The 19,853-nt window shown below is 43.0% G+C and overlaps 1 long non-coding RNA gene across 1 annotated transcript in view; it reads right to left on the reverse strand.

Annotated features, from left to right (window-relative positions):
* The window catches only part of LOC144251697 (uncharacterized), a 38,514-nt gene that overhangs the window by 8,607 nt on the left and 10,054 nt on the right, over positions 1–19,853 (reverse strand). Inside the window, exons 3-6 of the long non-coding RNA XR_013342733.1 lie at positions 18,832–18,982; positions 13,331–13,481; positions 7,829–7,979; positions 2,327–2,477 (exon numbers count right to left, since the gene is read on the reverse strand). This is a non-coding gene — a long non-coding RNA (uncharacterized LOC144251697). The remainder of the gene's footprint in view (positions 1–2,326; positions 2,478–7,828; positions 7,980–13,330; positions 13,482–18,831; positions 18,983–19,853) is intronic.

The raw sequence follows: 19,853 nt of genomic DNA on the forward strand, positions 1-19,853 counted from the left end.
CGTGAGCCACTACCTGCTTTCTCAGGCAAGGCCCTCTTCAGAGCTTTCCTGGCATTTGGCCATCCTCACATCAGTAGGTACCAAGGAAGACTGACTCTGTCCTTGGTAAATCCAAACAAGTGAGCCCACTGGGACTGGGACTGGGCCTGCCTCTGGGTGCCTGGCTTCCTGGATCCCAAGTTCAGAGAGTTCCATCACCAAGGATGTCAGGTGAGGTCACTTCCTTCAGGAACTGAATGAGGTCACTGCCTTGGCAACCACTGTGTCCTAACAGTTGCTTGCAAGGGTCCCAGGAGATGGAGGCTGCCCCTGCTTCCTGTGACACTTTCACAAGTTAGAATGGAATATCAACCATAGGCACCAAGGAACAGCTCTCCACACAGGCCTGGTTTGGTCCACCTTGTCTACATTAAGAAGAGAGAGGCTCATTCAGACACATCCCTTCATCCTGACCAAGCTGTTTGCCATGGAACATGACTTTTGCTCTCTCAGGTCCTTCACAGCTGCCTACATCTTCTCCAGGGTTCATTTCTGCATGGACCTTTGAGGTTCTCAGCAGGGGGAAGATCCCCTCCATTCCTGTATTGTAAGACCAACTCTGTCCCTGCTCTTCTGTAAAGTTCAATTGAGGGAACAGTGTCTGGTTAGGGTTAAGAACATGTTCGATTTGGGTTAGGAATCATTCTGCTAGTTGTAGAATGGTATTGGGAACCTGCGATATTTATAATCATATATCGGTGAAATATATGTATGAAAACAGAAATCTAAGTAAGATTTGAAGGCCAGAAGGGCATTGGGCCCTTGATTGGGATATTTTGCTTTGAATTACATTCAGCACAGATGTCTCAGATAAATTGATATACAATGTCATAGGACCTTGTACCTTGGATGATTGAATGTAGAAGAGAACATCCAGTTAAAAAGGGATAGTAGGTAAGATTAGGAAGCTAGTCGCTAGGTTTAGGAAGAAGAGTGAGTATAAAATTTGGACCAAAAGTTCTTTACCAATAGGGTGTCGGTCAGAGAGTGAATGTAAATGTCAGCATATGTGAAGAGTCAGTCACAATGATGAACTGGGGAAAAATATGTAGGAAAGCAGATATCAATAGAGACATTAGGAAATCAGGCAAAGTATAAAGTGAGTGATAGGATTAGACATATTCAACAGGGTTGAGGTTGAATATGTAATCTTAAGAAGAAACAAATGTGTAGTCACCAATAGGATTGACATTGGAGAGCATTAGGTAACCTGGAGAAGGAAGTTTGTAGTAATCCATGCTCACTTTCCAATCAGGCTTTGCTACAATCATAAGTGTGACCTTTGCATTTTGTGTCCAGAATATCACAGTGATAACATGTATATGTAGATCAGGTGACATGAGTATTTCTTCCACCATTGCTGGGAGCAATATGTTGAAGACGTATTAAGTAGTATTTGGGGGTACAAATAGGTGTACCCTGGGTTTATGAATATAGAGATAATGCATGAATAGACCATACTGTGAATAAATAATATAACTGCTTCCAATTTAAATAATGGATTGAGTTGATATATGAAACTATATAGGAAATCTTATATTGATACACAATCATTCATTCCTACCAGTTATACATCTCATGGCAATATCAGGGTTATGGTTTACCATGAAGGGTGTGTGACTTTTGCTTCAAAAGTGATTATGGAAATGGAAAATCATGTGTTTGGAAAGAAGTCTCATGAACAAACCAGTCAAGAAACATGGAGGAATGCATGTGTTCTGAAGCAGGAAGTGATTGAAAGTGAACCAAATGCCTAGAAATTTTTAAACTTGAGGATGAAATATATATCCTATGATGTGCATCAGCTGAAGAAATAGTAAGGGACCAGTGTTGAATAAAAATGAACGTCAAAATACACAACATGTCTCATAGGAATCTACTTGCATTGATGTTAAACTGGGTCAGTTATTGTAGAAAGATTAGGATTTCTATGCACCATCCACTGAAGTTAGTTTTCAGTACTAGGAAAAAAATATGTATTTCAGATGGATAAATATTTCTGAGAATAATCTTGTGAAAAGTTGATTATAAATCCACATATATGAACATGAATGAATTTAGGGAATGTATAATAAGACACATATATTTCATATTTTGAAAAATCTGGAGAGTTTGTGTGTGTGTATATATACACACACACACACACAAAACACACACAGACATGAAAAATTGGAAATATATATGCCAATCCAAATTCATCATGAAATATATATCATCCACAGATCCCAAAACATTTATTTTACTGAACATGGATTTTTGAATCATGTTGTTCACGTAGGAAGCTCACCCATAGGTTGAGTTTTCAGTTCCAACAGCGTTTGGGAGGAGTGATCTCTTCTCACAATTTGTATCTGCCAAGTCAGCCACCTCACAAGAATATACGTGGGATACCAGGTAGGATTCTATATGTGCATGTAAAAATACATGTGCTGAATAGGCTACGGAGAAAGGGAGACAGGAATTCACATATTTGTTAACTTTAAAAACACACGGAGAACTATTTCTATTCAGTTGGACTAGATTTATAACACCTACCCTTTATAATGCAAAAGGCAAGTGCAACTATACACCATGCCTCCTCTGAACTGCTTGTATTTCTATTCTGTTTGGGTTATTTTTCTCCATCATATTAGGATTCATAGTCAGAGTCTAGTAGGGTATGGGTTAGTGTCAGGGAATCAGTATTTCAAATGGAAAATAGGAAATGAATCCAATGTGTATGCAAATACGTGCTACACAAAAATCTTCCCACTCTCATCCAGAACAATGCCTTGACATGACCTTCGCCCCAAGTAAGAAGCAACTCGAGGGGAAGAGTTAGAAAATCTGTGAATACATATGTGGAATGGAAAATGCTCAGGAGTTCACAACCTGGGAGGTGGTAGAGGAGTTTCCATAAGTAAGGGACAGGGTAAACACTCCACAAACATGGAGCTCTGCTGGCCTAAAGACTTCCTGAGAAACTGCCTCTGAGGTTGGGCACTTGAAATCTATGTTGTTGTCAGGAGCTTTAGCTGCCTTTGTAGTGAGACCATCAAAGCTGGGTCTGCATCTATGTGACCTGGAGGACATGGTTTCTGATTTTCCAATGAACATGAGGCAGAAGTGCTGAATTCTCTCCTTGTAGGTCAACAGTGGCCACTGGAGGCTAAGTGTCTGCCCGTGTGGACTGTGAAGCCATTTGGTCCTCCTCTACTTTTTGTGGTGTTTCTTGCTGCTGCACTGGGAGTTTGGTATTTGCTTCATGAAATACAAGGAGTTCAACTGGGACACAGTGCTGGAGGGAGTTCTGTCACGTGTGGTGGATCAGGGTCCTAGGAGAATGCACCAACCAGTCTTCTATCCCACAGAGCTTGCCCCCTTGACCCTAGCAACCTGATTCTGAACATTGCCCTGAAACCTCTCCCTATAACAAGATGCCTTTACATATAAGTGTCTGCTGGCTGCACCTTGTCAGTCACAAGCCCTTTGGAAGCCAATGTCAGATCCACATGGCCCTACCACAGATGTTTTATCACACTCCTGCACACCACTTCTCTAGGCCCACTACTCAGCAGGCCCCAACTTACTGGCATCTCTGTTCTACACCATTTTCATGAAACCCAGTCAATCAAGGCACTGTCTGGTACACTCCTGATCAGCAACAGGACATCCAAAGGTTCTCCAGTGCCACCTGGTCATGGGAACTTAAAAATGTCATGGTATTTATCTAGCCATTTTTAAAGGATGAAGTTGGAGGCCCTGTGGGTTTCCATTCATTCAGGAACCATTAAATGGTGAGGAAGCTCCTTTCAATGAAAGCTCTGGAGAACTCTCACAAACAAGGCTTCCCAAAGAGTGGCCAAAAGGTCGCATGAAGCCAGGCCCATTGAGGTCTACAAGGTGAGGTTCATGTGTGTTTTGACTCTCAACGATGGCTGCCAGGTCTGTAAGAATCAAATCATGTGATATCCTGGCTGAGATTCCCAGTGCTCTGTGGAAAGCCAACCTGGGCCTAGATCTCAGTTTCCAAGGGCGACTCTCATGCGTGGCCTACTAACATCTCAAAACAATTCATGGCAATACTTCTCTGAGGTCAGTTCCAGAACTCAGTCTCCAAGGGGAATCACACCAGAGTTCACGCCAAGGTGGACCCAGTCATCTCTTCCAACCGCCACACAAATGACCACAATTCAAACCAAAACACTGCCACATGGCCCTCATCTTCTTCCATATACACACTCATCATAACCTCTGGCTGGAGGTTTCCATCAGGGGCGCAGCCCAAGACAGTGTCCACAATAAGCGCCCTTGCCCCTCATTTGCCTAATATCAGGGTGGCCTGGACAGCCTTCCTGTGCACCAGGAGTGATCAAATAGGCCTGCCTTTAATACTGCTCTGCTTCTCCAATTTGAGGCCTACTGACTGCGGGGTATAGATTCTTTGTGTGAATTGGACTCAGGAGAAAACCCAAGCACCTATGGGCAAGCCTCTGCAGGGCTTTGAAGAACTCATTTGACCCAAAGGATCCCTATGCTCTCTTGATGGAAGTCAGGAACCTTACAGAGGAAGGCGAGAGACTTCATCCAAAATGACTGCTTTTTTGCCACTTTGGCTTTGGATGCACACATGGGATCTTTCTTCAATCCATCAGGTGCTGACAATCTAAGCCACAGCCTCACACAGGGCCAAGAGGCTGATTCAGACACATCCCTTTGCAAAGCAATGAAGCAAAGAGCCACAGGTGATGCCCATTCATTTCCATTTGAAAACTGTTTTCTTCAGGCTTCACAAAGGGGTGCCCTGAGGCAAAGGCCTTCCTGACATTCAGGGCAACAGAACAATAGGTAAGCAAAAGGCCCAAAGCAGGCTTTCTCCACTGAGACTTTACTGGTCCCACTGATATCTGAGTTTTCTGAGATGCTCACCATTCCTTTCAGCTATCCAGTACATGGCCATGTCACAGAGCTTGGAGGTGGTACATATATTTTTTGTGGGACACAAAACCATGAGCCTATTCTGGAGAGTGGCCAGAATTCAGGAAGAAAACAGGAACTTAGGAAGATAGTAGGTGTTGCCCATCCATAAGGCAAGCCGCAGTCCATTCATAAATTGGGCAGGATGAATACTGGGAAGCTTTCTACTAGACAGGACACATCCATTGATGCATTCTCTTTTCTAATGTCTACAACCAGGGACACAGTGAGATACACAACTTAGAAACACTCACCTTGTCAAAAGACTTACTGGAAACAGTCCACTCCAAACAAACAAACCGCCTTTATTACCGATTCTCAGAACATGGGACAAATCCACAAACTCACCCCCACACCCACAAAGGCACCTCCTTCCCAGAAGTAGGTCTGTGACTACCCGGAGTGTCGTCTGACTGCTGGGCCATACTATGTTCCCCCGAAATGGCCTGTCCTGTCTCAGATCTGGCCTCCTTGGCCAACTCTGTGAAGTTGTCAGGAGCCAGCCGTGAGCCACTACCTGCTTTCTCAGGCAAGGCCCTCTTCAGAGCTTTCCTGGCATTTGGCCATCCTCACATCAGTAGGTACCAAGGAAGACTGACTCTGTCCTTGGTAAATCCAAACAAGTGAGCCCACTGGGACTGGGACTGGGCCTGCCTCTGGGTGCCTGGCTTCCTGGATCCCAAGTTCAGAGAGTTCCATCACCAAGGATGTCAGGTGAGGTCACTTCCTTCAGGAACTGAATGAGGTCACTGCCTTGGCAACCACTGTGTCCTAACAGTTGCTTGCAAGGGTCCCAGGAGATGGAGGCTGCCCCTGCTTCCTGTGACACTTTCACAAGTTAGAATGGAATATCAACCATAGGCACCAAGGAACAGCTCTCCACACAGGCCTGGTTTGGTCCACCCTGTCTACATTAAGAAGAGAGAGGCTCATTCAGACACATCCCTTCATCCTGACCAGGTTGTTTGCCATGGAACATGACTTTTGCTCTCTCAGGTCCTTCACAGCTGCCTACATCTTCTCCAGGGTTCATTTCTGCATGGACCTTTGAGGTTCTCAGCAGGGGGAAGATCCCCTCCATTCCTGTATTGTAAGACCAACTCTGTCCCTGCTCTTCTGTAAAGTTCAATTGAGGGAACAGTGTCTGGTTAGGGTTAAGAACATGTTCGATTTGGGTTAGGAATCATTCTGCTAGTTGTAGAATGGTATTGGGAACCTGCGATATTTATAATCATATATCGGTGAAATATATGTATGAAAACAGAAATCTAAGTAAGATTTGAAGGCCAGAAGGGCATTGGGCCCTTGATTGGGATATTTTGCTTTGAATTACATTCAGCACAGATGTCTCAGATAAATTGATATACAATGGCATAGGACCTTGTACCTTGGATGATTGAATGTAGAAGAGAACATCCAGTCAAAAAGGGATAGTAGGTAAGATTAGGAAGCTAGTCGCTAGGTTTAGGAAGAAGAGTGAGTATAAAATTTGGACCAAAAGTTCTTTACCAATAGGGTGTCGGTCAGAGAGTGAATGTAAATGTCAGCATATGTGAAGAGTCAGTCACAATGATGAACTGGGGAAAAATATGTAGGAAAGCAGATATCAATAGAGACATTAGGAAATCAGGCAAAGTATCAAGTGAGTGATAGGATTAGACATATTCAACAGGGTTGAGGTTGAATATGTAATCTTAAGAAGAAACAAATGTGTAGTCACCAATAGGATTGACATTGGAGAGCATTAGGCAACCTGGAGAAGGAAGTTTGTAGTAATCCATGCTCACTTTCCAATCAGGCTTTGCTACAATCATAAGTGTGACCTTTGCATTTTGTGTCCAGAATATCACAGTGATAACATGTATATGTAGATCAGGTGACATGAGTATTTCTTCCACCATTGCTGGGAGCAATATGTTGAAGACGTATTAAGTAGTATTTGGGGGTACAAATAGGTGTACCCTGGGTTTATGAATATAGAGATAATGCATGAATAGACCATACTGTGAATAAATAATATAACTGCTTCCAATTTAAATAATGGATTGAGTTGATATCTGAAACTATATAGGAAATCTTATATTGATACACAATCATTCATTCCTACCAGTTATACATCTCATGGCAATATCAGGGTTATGGTTTACCATGAAGGGTGTGTGACTTTTGCTTCAAAAGTGATTATGGAAATGGAAAATCATGTGTTTGGAAAGAAGTCTCATGAACAAACCAGTCAAGAAACATGGAGGAATGCATGTGTTCTGAAGCAGGAAGTGATTGAAAGTGAACCAAATGCCTAGAAATTTTTAAACTTGAGGATGAAATATATATCCTATGATGTGCATCAGCTGAAGAAATAGTAAGGGACCAGTGTTGAATAAAAATGAACGTCAAAATACACAACATGTCCCATAGGAATCTACTTGCATTGATGTGAAACTGGGTCAGTTACTGTAGAAAGATTAGGATTTCTATGCACCATCCACTGAAGTTAGTTTTCAGTACTAGGAAAAAAAATATGTATTTCAGGTGGATAAATATTTCTGAGAATAATCTTGTGAAAAGTTGATTATAAATCCACATATATGAACATGAATGAATTTAGGGAATGTATAATAAGACACATATATTTCATATTTTGAAAAATCTGGAGAGTTTGTGTGTGTGTATATACACACACACACACACACACAAAACACACACAGACATGAAAAATTGGAAATATATATGCCAATCCAAATTCATCATGAAATATATATCATCCACAGATCCCAAAACATTTATTTTACTGAACATGGATTTTTGAATCATGTTGTTCACGTAGGAAGCTCACCCATAGGTTGAGTTTTCAGTTCCAACAGCGTTTGGGAGGAGTGATCTCTTCTCACAATTTGTATCTGCCAAGTCAGCCACCTCACAAGAATATACGTGGGATACCAGGTAGGATTCTATATGTGCATGTAAAAATACATGTGCTGAATAGGCTACGGAGAAAGGGAGACAGGAATTCACATATTTGTTAACTTGAAAAACACACGGAGAACTATTTCTATTCAGTTGGACTAGATTTATAACACCTACCCTTTATAATGCAAAAGGCAAGTGCAACTATACACCATGCCTCCTCTGAACTGCTTGTATTTCTATTCTGTTTGGGTTATTTTTCTCCATCATATTAGGATTCATAGTCAGAGTCTAGTAGGGTATGGGTTAGTGTCAGGGAATCAGTATTTCAAAAGGAAAATAGGAAATGAATCCAATGTGTATGCAAATACGTGCTACACAAAAATCTTCCCACTCTCATCCAGAACAATGCCTTGACATGACCTTCGCCCCAAGTAAGAAGCAACTCGAGGGGAAGAGTTAGAAAATCTGTGAATACATATGTGGAATGGAAAATGCTCAGGAGTTCACAACCTGGGAGGTGGTAGAGGAGTTTCCATAAGTAAGGGACAGGGTAAACACTCCACAAACATGGAGCTCTGCTGGCCTAAAGACTTCCTGAGAAACTGCCTCTGAGGTTGGGCACTTGAAATCTATGTTGTTGTCAGGAGCTTTAGCTGCCTTTGTAGTGAGACCATCAAAGCTGGGTCTGCATCTATGTGTCCTGGAGGACATGGTTTCTGATTTTCCAATGAACATGAGGCAGAAGTGCTGAATTCTCTCTTTGTAGGTCAACAGTGGCCACTGGAGGCTAAGTGTCTGCCCGTGTGGACTGTGAAGCCATTTGGTCCTCCTCTACTTTTTGTGGTGTTTCTTGCTGCTGCACTGAGAGTTTGGTATTTGCTTCATGAAATACAAGGAGTTCAACTGGGACACAGTGCTGGAGGGAGTTCTGTCACGTGTGGTGGATCAGGGTCCTAGGAGAATGCACCAACCAGTCTTCTATCCCACAGAGCTTGCCCCCTTGACCCTAGCAACCTGATTCTGAACATTGCCCTGAAACCTCTCCCTATAACAAGATGCCTTTACATATAAGTGTCTGCTGGCTGCACCTTGTCAGTCACAAGCCCTTTGGAAGCCAATGTCAGATCCACATGGCCCTACCACAGATGTTTTATCACACTCCTGCACACCACTTCTCTAGGCCCACTACTCAGCAGGCCCCAACTTACTGGCATCTCTGTTCTACACCATTTTCATGAAACCCAGTCAATCAAGGCACTGTCTGGTACACTCCTGATCAGCAACAGGACATCCAAAGGTTCTCCAGTGCCACCTGGTCATGGGAACTTAAAAATGTCATGGTATTTATCTAGCCATTTTTAAAGGATGAAGTTGGAGGCACTGTGGGTTTCCATTCATTCAGGAACCATTAAATGGTGAGGAAGCTCCTTTCAATGAAAGCTCTGGAGAACTCTCACAAACAAGGCTTCCCAAAGAGTGGCCAAAAGGTCGCATGAAGCCAGGCCCATTGAGGTCTACAAGGTGAGGTTCATGTGTGTTTTGACTCTCAACGATGGCTGCCAGGTCTGTAAGAATCAAATCATGTGATATCCTGGCTGAGATTCCCAGTGCTCTGTGGAAAGCCAACCTGGGCCTAGATCTCAGTTTCCAAGGGCGACTCTCATGCGTGGCCTACTAACATCTCAACACAATTCATGGCAATACTTCTCTGAGGTCAGTTCCAGAACTCAGTCTCCAAGGGGAATCACACCAGAGTTCACGCCAAGGTGGACCCAGTCATCTCTTCCAACCGCCACACAAATGACCACAATTCAAACCAAAACACTGCCACATGGCCCTCATCTTCTTCCATATACACACTCATCATAACCTCTGGCTGGAGGTTTCCATCAGGGGCGCAGCCCAAGACAGTGTCCACAATAAGCGCCCTTGCCCCTCATTTGCCTAATATCAGGGTGGCCTGGACAGCCTTCCTGTGCACCAGGAGTGATCAAATAGGCCTGCCTTTAATACTGCTCTGCTTCTCCAATTTGAGGCCTACTGACTGCGGGGTATAGATTCTTTGTGTGAATTGGACTCAGGAGAAAACCCAAGCACCTATGGGCAAGCCTCTGCAGGGCTTTGAAGAACTCATTTGACCCAAAGGATCCCTATGCTCTCTTGATGGAAGTCAGGAACCTTACAGAGGAAGGTGAGAGACTTCATCCAAAATGACTGCTTTTTTGCCACTTTGGCTTTGGATGCACACATGGGATCTTTCTTCAATCCATCAGGTGCTGACAATCTAAGCCACAGCCTCACACAGGGCCAAGAGGCTGATTCAGACACATCCCTTTGCAAAGCAATGAAGCAAAGAGCCACAGGTGATGCCCATTCATTTCCATTTGAAAACTGTTTTCTTCAGGCTTCACAAAGGGGTGCCCTGAGGCAAAGGCCTTCCTGACATTCAGGGCAACAGAACAATAGGTAAGCAAAAGGCCCAAAGCAGGCTTTCTCCACTGAGACTTTACTGGTCCCACTGATATCTGAGTTTTCTGAGATGCTCACCATTCCTTTCAGCTATCCAGTACATGGCCATGTCACAGAGCTTGGAGGTGGTACATATATTTTTTGTGGGACACAAAACCATGAGCCTATTCTGGAGAGTGGCCAGAATTCAGGAAGAAAACAGGAACTTAGGAAGATAGTAGGTGTTGCCCATCCATAAGGCAAGCCGCAGTCCATTCATAAATTGGGCAGGATGAATACTGGGAAGCTTTCTACTAGACAGGACACATCCATTGATGCATTCTCTTTTCTAATGTCTACAACCAGGGACACAGTGAGATACACAACTTAGAAACACTCACCTTGTCAAAAGACTTACTGGAAACAGTCCACTCCAAACAAACAAACCGCCTTTATTACCGATTCTCAGAACATGGGACAAATCCACAAACTCACCCCCACACCCACAAAGGCACCTCCTTCCCAGAAGTAGGTCTGTGACTACCCGGAGTGTCGTCTGACTGCTGGGCCATACTATGTTCCCCCGAAATGGCCTGTCCTGTCTCAGATCTGGCCTCCTTGGCCAACTCTGTGAAGTTGTCAGGAGCCAGCCGTGAGCCACTACCTGCTTTCTCAGGCAAGGCCCTCTTCAGAGCTTTCCTGGCATTTGGCCATCCTCACATCAGTAGGTACCAAGGAAGACTGACTCTGTCCTTGGTAAATCCAAACAAGTGAGCCCACTGGGACTGGGACTGGGCCTGCCTCTGGGTGCCTGGCTTCCTGGATCCCAAGTTCAGAGAGTTCCATCACCAAGGAAGTCAGGTGAGGTCACTTCCTTCAGGAACTGAATGAGGTCACTGCCTTGGCAACCACTGTGTCCTAACAGTTGCTTGCAAGGGTCCCAGGAGATGGAGGCTGCCCCTGCTTCCTGTGACACTTTCACAAGTTAGAATGGAATATCAACCATAGGCACCAAGGAACAGCTCTCCACACAGGCCTGGTTTGGTCCACCTTGTCTACATTAAGAAGAGAGAGGCTCATTCAGACACATCCCTTCATCCTGACCAGGTTGTTTGCCATGGAACATGACTTTTGCTCTCTCAGGTCCTTCACAGCTGCCTACATCTTCTCCAGGGTTCATTTCTGCATGGACCTTTGAGGTTCTCAGCAGGTGGAAGATCCCCTCCATTCCTGTATTGTAAGACCAACTCTGTCCCTGCTCTTCTGTAAAGTTCGATTGAGGGAACAGTGTCTGGTTAGGGTTAAGAACATGTTTGATTTGGGTTAGGAATCATTCTGCTAGTTGTAGAATGGTATTGGGAACCTGCGATATTTATAATCATATATCGGTGAAATATATGTATGAAAACAGAAATCTAAGTAAGATTTGAAGGCCAGAAGGGCATTGGGCCCTTGATTGGGATATTTTGCTTTGAATTACATTCAGCACAGATGTCTCAGATAAATTGATATACAATGGCATAGGACCTTGTACCTTGGATGATTGAATGTAGAAGAGAACATCCAGTCAAAAAGGGATAGTAGGTAAGATTAGGAAGCTAGTCGGTAGGTTTAGGAAGAAGAGTGAGTATAAAATTTGGACCAAAAGTTCTTTACCAATAGGGTGTCGGTCAGAGAGTGAATGTAAATGTCAGCATATGTGAAGAGTCAGTCACAATGATGAACTGGGGAAAAATATGTAGGAAAGCAGATATCAATAGAGACATTAGGAAATCAGGCAAAGTATCAAGTGAGTGATAGGATTAGACATATTCAACAGGGTTGAGGTTGAATATGTAATCTTAAGAAGAAACAAATGTGTAGTCACCAATAGGATTGACATTGGAGAGCATTAGGCAACCTGGAGAAGGAAGTTTGTAGTAATCCATGCTCACTTTCCAATCAGGCTTTGCTACAATCATAAGTGTGACCTTTGCATTTTGTGTCCAGAATATCACAGTGATAACATGTATATGTAGATCAGGTGACATGAGTATTTCTTCCACCATTGCTGGGAGCAATATGTTGAAGACGTATTAAGTAGTATTTGGGGGTACAAATAGGTGTACCCTGGGTTTATGAATATAGAGATAATGCATGAATAGACCATACTGTGAATAAATAATATAACTGCTTCCAATTTAAATAATGGATTGAGTTGATATCTGAAACTATATAGGAAATCTTATATTGATACACAATCATTCATTCCTACCAGTTATACATCTCATGGCAATATCAGGGTTATGGTTTACCATGAAGGGTGTGTGACTTTTGCTTCAAAAGTGATTATGGAAATGGAAAATCATGTGTTTGGAAAGAAGTCTCATGAACAAACCAGTCAAGAAACATGGAGGAATGCATGTGTTCTGAAGCAGGAAGTGATTGAAAGTGAACCAAATGCCTAGAAATTTTTAAACTTGAGGATGAAATATATATCCTATGATGTGCATCAGCTGAAGAAATAGTAAGGGACCAGTGTTGAATAAAAATGAACGTCAAAATACACAACATGTCCCATAGGAATCTACTTGCATTGATGTGAAACTGGGTCAGTTACTGTAGAAAGATTAGGATTTCTATGCACCATCCACTGAAGTTAGTTTTCAGTACTAGGAAAAAAAATATGTATTTCAGGTGGATAAATATTTCTGAGAATAATCTTGTGAAAAGTTGATTATAAATCCACATATATGAACATGAATGAATTTAGGGAATGTATAATAAGACACATATATTTCATATTTTGAAAAATCTGGAGAGTTTGTGTGTGTGTATATACACACACACACACACACACAAAACACACACAGACATGAAAAATTGGAAATATATATGCCAATCCAAATTCATCATGAAATATATATCATCCACAGATCCCAAAACATTTATTTTACTGAACATGGATTTTTGAATCATGTTGTTCACGTAGGAAGCTCACCCATAGGTTGAGTTTTCAGTTCCAACAGCGTTTGGGAGGAGTGATCTCTTCTCACAATTTGTATCTGCCAAGTCAGCCACCTCACAAGAATATACGTGGGATACCAGGTAGGATTCTATATGTGCATGTAAAAATACATGTGCTGAATAGGCTACGGAGAAAGGGAGACAGGAATTCACATATTTGTTAACTTGAAAAACACACGGAGAACTATTTCTATTCAGTTGGACTAGATTTATAACACCTACCCTTTATAATGCAAAAGGCAAGTGCAACTATACACCATGCCTCCTCTGAACTGCTTGTATTTCTATTCTGTTTGGGTTATTTTTCTCCATCATATTAGGATTCATAGTCAGAGTCTAGTAGGGTATGGGTTAGTGTCAGGGAATCAGTATTTCAAAAGGAAAATAGGAAATGAATCCAATGTGTATGCAAATACGTGCTACAAAAAGTCTTCCCACTCTCATCCAGAACAATGCCTTGACATGACCTTCGCCCCAAGTAAGAAGCAACTCGAGGGGAAGAGTTAGAAAATCTGTGAATACATATGTGGAATGGAAAATGCTCAGGAGTTCACAACCTGGGAGGTGGTAGAGGAGTTTCCATAAGTAAGGGACAGGGTAAACACTCCACAAACATGGAGCTCTGCTGGCCTAAAGACTTCCTGAGAAACTGCCTCTGAGGTTGGGCACTTGAAATCTATGTTGTTGTCAGGAGCTTTAGCTGCCTTTGTAGTGAGACCATCAAAGCTGGGTCTGCATCTATGTGTCCTGGAGGACATGGTTTCTGATTTTCCAATGAACATGAGGCAGAAGTGCTGAATTCTCTCTTTGTAGGTCAACAGTGGCCACTGGAGGCTAAGTGTCTGCCCGTGTGGACTGTGAAGCCATTTGGTCCTCCTCTACTTTTTGTGGTGTTTCTTGCTGCTGCACTGAGAGTTTGGTATTTGCTTCATGAAATACAAGGAGTTCAACTGGGACACAGTGCTGGAGGGAGTTCTGTCACGTGTGGTGGATCAGGGTCCTAGGAGAATGCACCAACCAGTCTTCTATCCCACAGAGCTTGCCCCCTTGACCCTAGCAACCTGATTCTGAACATTGCCCTGAAACCTCTCCCTATAACAAGATGCCTTTACATATAAGTGTCTGCTGGCTGCACCTTGTCAGTCACAAGGCCTTTGGAAGCCAATGTCAGATCCACATGGCCCTACCACAGATGTTTTATCACACTCCTGCACACCACTTCTCTAGGCCCACTACTCAGCAGGCCCCAACTTACTGGCATCTCTGTTCTACACCATTTTCATGAAACCCAGTCAATCAAGGCACTGTCTGGTACACTCCTGATCAGCAACAGGACATCCAAAGGTTCTCCAGTGCCACCTGGTCATGGGAACTTAAAAATGTCATGGTATTTATCTAGCCATTTTTAAAGGATGAAGTTGGAGGCACTGTGGGTTTCCATTCATTCAGGAACCATTAAATGGTGAGGAAGCTCCTTTCAATGAAAGCTCTGGAGAACTCTCACAAACAAGGCTTCCCAAAGAGTGGCCAAAAGGTCGCATGAAGCCAGGCCCATTGAGGTCTACAAGGTGAGGTTCATGTGTGTTTTGACTCTCAACGATGGCTGCCAGGTCTGTAAGAATCAAATCATGTGATATCCTGGCTGAGATTCCCAGTGCTCTGTGGAAAGCCAACCTGGGCCTAGATCTCAGTTTCCAAGGGCGACTCTCATGCGTGGCCTACTAACATCTCAACACAATTCATGGCAATACTTCTCTGAGGTCAGTTCCAGAACTCAGTCTCCAAGGGGAATCACACCAGAGTTCACGCCAAGGTGGACCCAGTCATCTCTTCCAACCGCCACACAAATGACCACAATTCAAACCAAAACACTGCCACATGGCCCTCATCTTCTTCCATATACACACTCATCATAACCTCTGGCTGGAGGTTTCCATCAGGGGCGCAGCCCAAGACAGTGTCCACAATAAGCGCCCTTGCCCCTCATTTGCCTAATATCAGGGTGGCCTGGACAGCCTTCCTGTGCACCAGGAGTGATCAAATAGGCCTGCCTTTAATACTGCTCTGCTTCTCCAATTTGAGGCCTACTGACTGCGGGGTATAGATTCTTTGTGTGAATTGGACTCAGGAGAAAACCCAAGCACCTATGGGCAAGCCTCTGCAGGGCTTTGAAGAACTCATTTGACCCAAAGGATCCCTATGCTCTCTTGATGGAAGTCAGGAACCTTACAGAGGAAGGTGAGAGACTTCATCCAAAATGACTGCTTTTTTGCCACTTTGGCTTTGGATGCACACATGGGATCTTTCTTCAATCCATCAGGTGCTGACAATCTAAGCCACAGCCTCACACAGGGCCAAGAGGCTGATTCAGACACATCCCTTTGCAAAGCAATGAAGCAAAGAGCCACAGGTGATGCCCATTCATTTCCATTTGAAAACTGTTTTCTTCAGGCTTCACAAAGGGGTGCCCTGAGGCAAAGGCCTTCCTGACATTCAGGGCAACAGAACAATAGGTAAGCAAAAGGCCCAAAGCAGGCTTTCTCCACTGAGACTTTACTGGTCCCACTGATATCTGAGTTTTCTGAGATGCTCACCATTCCTTTCAGCTATCCAGTACATGGCCATGTCACAGAGCTTGGAGGTGGTACATATATTTTTTGTGGGACACAAAACCATGAGCCTATTCTGGAGAGTGGCCAGAATTCAGGAAGAAAACAGGAACTTAGGAAGATAGTAGGTGTTGCCCATCCATAAGGCAAGCCGCAGTCCATTCATAAATTGGGCAGGATGAATACTGGGAAGCTTTCTACTAGACAGGACACACCCATTGATGCATTCTCTTTTCTAATGTCTACAACCAGGGACACAGTGAGATACACAACTTAGAAACACTCACCTTGTCAAAAGACTTACTGGAAACAGTCCACTCCAAACAAACAAACCGCCTTTATTACCGATTCTCAGAACATGGGACAAATCCACAAACTCACCCCCACACCCACAAAGGCACCTCCTTCCCAGAAGTAGGTCTGTGACTACCCGGAGTGTCGTCTGACTGCTGGGCCATACTATGTTCCCCCGAAATGGCCTGTCCTGTCTCAGATCTGGCCTCCTTGGCCAACTCTGTGAAGTTGTCAGGAGCCAGCCGTGAGCCACTACCTGCTTTCTCAGGCAAGGCCCTCTTCAGAGCTTTCCTGGCATTTGGCCATCCTCACATCAGTAGGTACCAAGGAAGACTGACTCTGTCCTTGGTAAATCCAAACAAGTGAGCCCACTGGGACTGGGACTGGGCCTGCCTCTGGGTGCCTGGCTTCCTGGATCCCAAGTTCAGAGAGTTCCATCACCAAGGAAGTCAGGTGAGGTCACTTCCTTCAGGAACTGAATGAGGTCACTGCCTTGGCAACCACTGTGTCCTAACAGTTGCTTGCAAGGGTCCCAGGAGATGGAGGCTGCCCCTGCTTCCTGTGACACTTTCACAAGTTAGAATGGAATATCAACCATAGGCACCAAGGAACAGCTCTCCACACAGGCCTGGTTTGGTCCACCTTGTCTACATTAAGAAGAGAGAGGCTCATTCAGACACATCCCTTCATCCTGACCAGGTTGTTTGCCATGGAACATGACTTTTGCTCTCTCAGGTCCTTCACAGCTGCCTACATCTTCTCCAGGGTTCATTTCTGCATGGACCTTTGAGGTTCTCAGCAGGTGGAAGATCCCCTCCATTCCTGTATTGTAAGACCAACTCTGTCCCTGCTCTTCTGTAAAGTTCGATTGAGGGAACAGTGTCTGGTTAGGGTTAAGAACATGTTTGATTTGGGTTAGGAATCATTCTGCTAGTTGTAGAATGGTATTGGGAACCTGCGATATTTATAATCATATATCGGTGAAATATATGTATGAAAACAGAAATCTAAGTAAGATTTGAAGGCCAGAAGGGCATTGGGCCCTTGATTGGGATATTTTGCTTTGAATTACATTCAGCACAGATGTCTCAGATAAATTGATATACAATGGCATAGGACCTTGTACCTTGGATGATTGAATGTAGAAGAGAACATCCAGTCAAAAAGGGATAGTAGGTAAGATTAGGAAGCTAGTCGGTAGGTTTAGGAAGAAGAGTGAGTATAAAATTTGGACCAAAAGTTCTTTACCAATAGGGTGTCGGTCAGAGAGTGAATGTAAATGTCAGCATATGTGAAGAGTCAGTCACAATGATGAACTGGGGAAAAATATGTAGGAAAGCAGATATCAATAGAGACATTAGGAAATCAGGCAAAGTATCAAGTGAGTGATAGGATTAGACATATTCAACAGGGTTGAGGTTGAATATGTAATCTTAAGAAGAAACAAATGTGTAGTCACCAATAGGATTGACATTGGAGAGCATTAGGCAACCTGGAGAAGGAAGTTTGTAGTAATCCATGCTCACTTTCCAATCAGGCTTTGCTACAATCATAAGTGTGACCTTTGCATTTTGTGTCCAGAATATCACAGTGATAACATGTATATGTAGATCAGGTGACATGAGTATTTCTTCCACCATTGCTGGGAGCAATATGTTGAAGACGTATTAAGTAGTATTTGGGGGTACAAATAGGTGTACCCTGGGTTTATGAATATAGAGATAATGCATGAATAGACCATACTGTGAATAAATAATATAACTGCTTCCAATTTAAATAATGGATTGAGTTGATATCTGAAACTATATAGGAAATCTTATATTGATACACAATCATTCATTCCTACCAGTTATACATCTCATGGCAATATCAGGGTTATGGTTTACCATGAAGGGTGTGTGACTTTTGCTTCAAAAGTGATTATGGAAATGGAAAATCATGTGTTTGGAAAGAAGTCTCATGAACAAACCAGTCAAGAAACATGGAGGAATGCATGTGTTCTGAAGCAGGAAGTGATTGAAAGTGAACCAAATGCCTAGAAATTTTTAAACTTGAGGATGAAATATATATCCTATGATGTGCATCAGCTGAAGAAATAGTAAGGGACCAGTGTTGAATAAAAATGAACGTCAAAATACACAACATGTCCCATAGGAATCTACTTGCATTGATGTGAAACTGGGTCAGTTACTGTAGAAAGATTAGGATTTCTATGCACCATCCACTGAAGTTAGTTTTCAGTACTAGGAAAAAAAATATGTATTTCAGGTGGATAAATATTTCTGAGAATAATCTTGTGAAAAGTTGATTATAAATCCACATATATGAACATGAATGAATTTAGGGAATGTATAATAAGACACATATATTTCATATTTTGAAAAATCTGGAGAGTTTGTGTGTGTGTATATACACACACACACACACACACAAAACACACACAGACATGAAAAATTGGAAATATATATGCCAATCCAAATTCATCATGAAATATATATCATCCACAGATCCCAAAACATTTATTTTACTGAACATGGATTTTTGAATCATGTTGTTCACGTAGGAAGCTCACCCATAGGTTGAGTTTTCAGTTCCAACAGCGTTTGGGAGGAGTGATCTCTTCTCACAATTTGTATCTGCCAAGTCAGCCACCTCACAAGAATATACGTGGGATACCAGGTAGGATTCTATATGTGCATGTAAAAATACATGTGCTGAATAGGCTACGGAGAAAGGGAGACAGGAATTCACATATTTGTTAACTTGAAAAACACACGGAGAACTATTTCTATTCAGTTGGACTAGATTTATAACACCTACCCTTTATAATGCAAAAGGCAAGTGCAACTATACACCATGCCTCCTCTGAACTGCTTGTATTTCTATTCTGTTTGGGTTATTTTTCTCCATCATATTAGGATTCATAGTCAGAGTCTAGTAGGGTATGGGTTAGTGTCAGGGAATCAGTATTTCAAAAGGAAAATAGGAAATGAATCCAATGTGTATGCAAATACGTGCTACACAAAAATCTTCCCACTCTCATCCAGAACAATGCCTTGACATGACCTTCGCCCCAAGTAAGAAGCAACTCGAGGGGAAGAGTTAGAAAATCTGTGAATACATATGTGGAATGGAAAATGCTCAGGAGTTCACAACCTGGGAGGTGGTAGAGGAGTTTCCATAAGTAAGGGACAGGGTAAACACTCCACAAACATGGAGCTCTGCTGGCCTAAAGACTTCCTGAGAAACTGCCTCTGAGGTTGGGCACTTGAAATCTATGTTGTTGTCAGGAGCTTTAGCTGCCTTTGTAGTGAGACCATCAAAGCTGGGTCTGCATCTATGTGTCCTGGAGGACATGGTTTCTGATTTTCCAATGAACATGAGGCAGAAGTGCTGAATTCTCTCTTTGTAGGTCAACAGTGGCCACTGGAGGCTAAGTGTCTGCCCGTGTGGACTGTGAAGCCATTTGGTCCTCCTCTACTTTTTGTGGTGTTTCTTGCTGCTGCACTGAGAGTTTGGTATTTGCTTCATGAAATACAAGGAGTTCAACTGGGACACAGTGCTGGAGGGAGTTCTGTCACGTGTGGTGGATCA

The sequence above is a fragment of the Urocitellus parryii genome, unplaced genomic scaffold, assembly GCF_045843805.1.
Source record: "Urocitellus parryii isolate mUroPar1 unplaced genomic scaffold, mUroPar1.hap1 Scaffold_151, whole genome shotgun sequence".
NCBI lineage: Eukaryota > Metazoa > Chordata > Mammalia > Rodentia > Sciuridae > Urocitellus > Urocitellus parryii.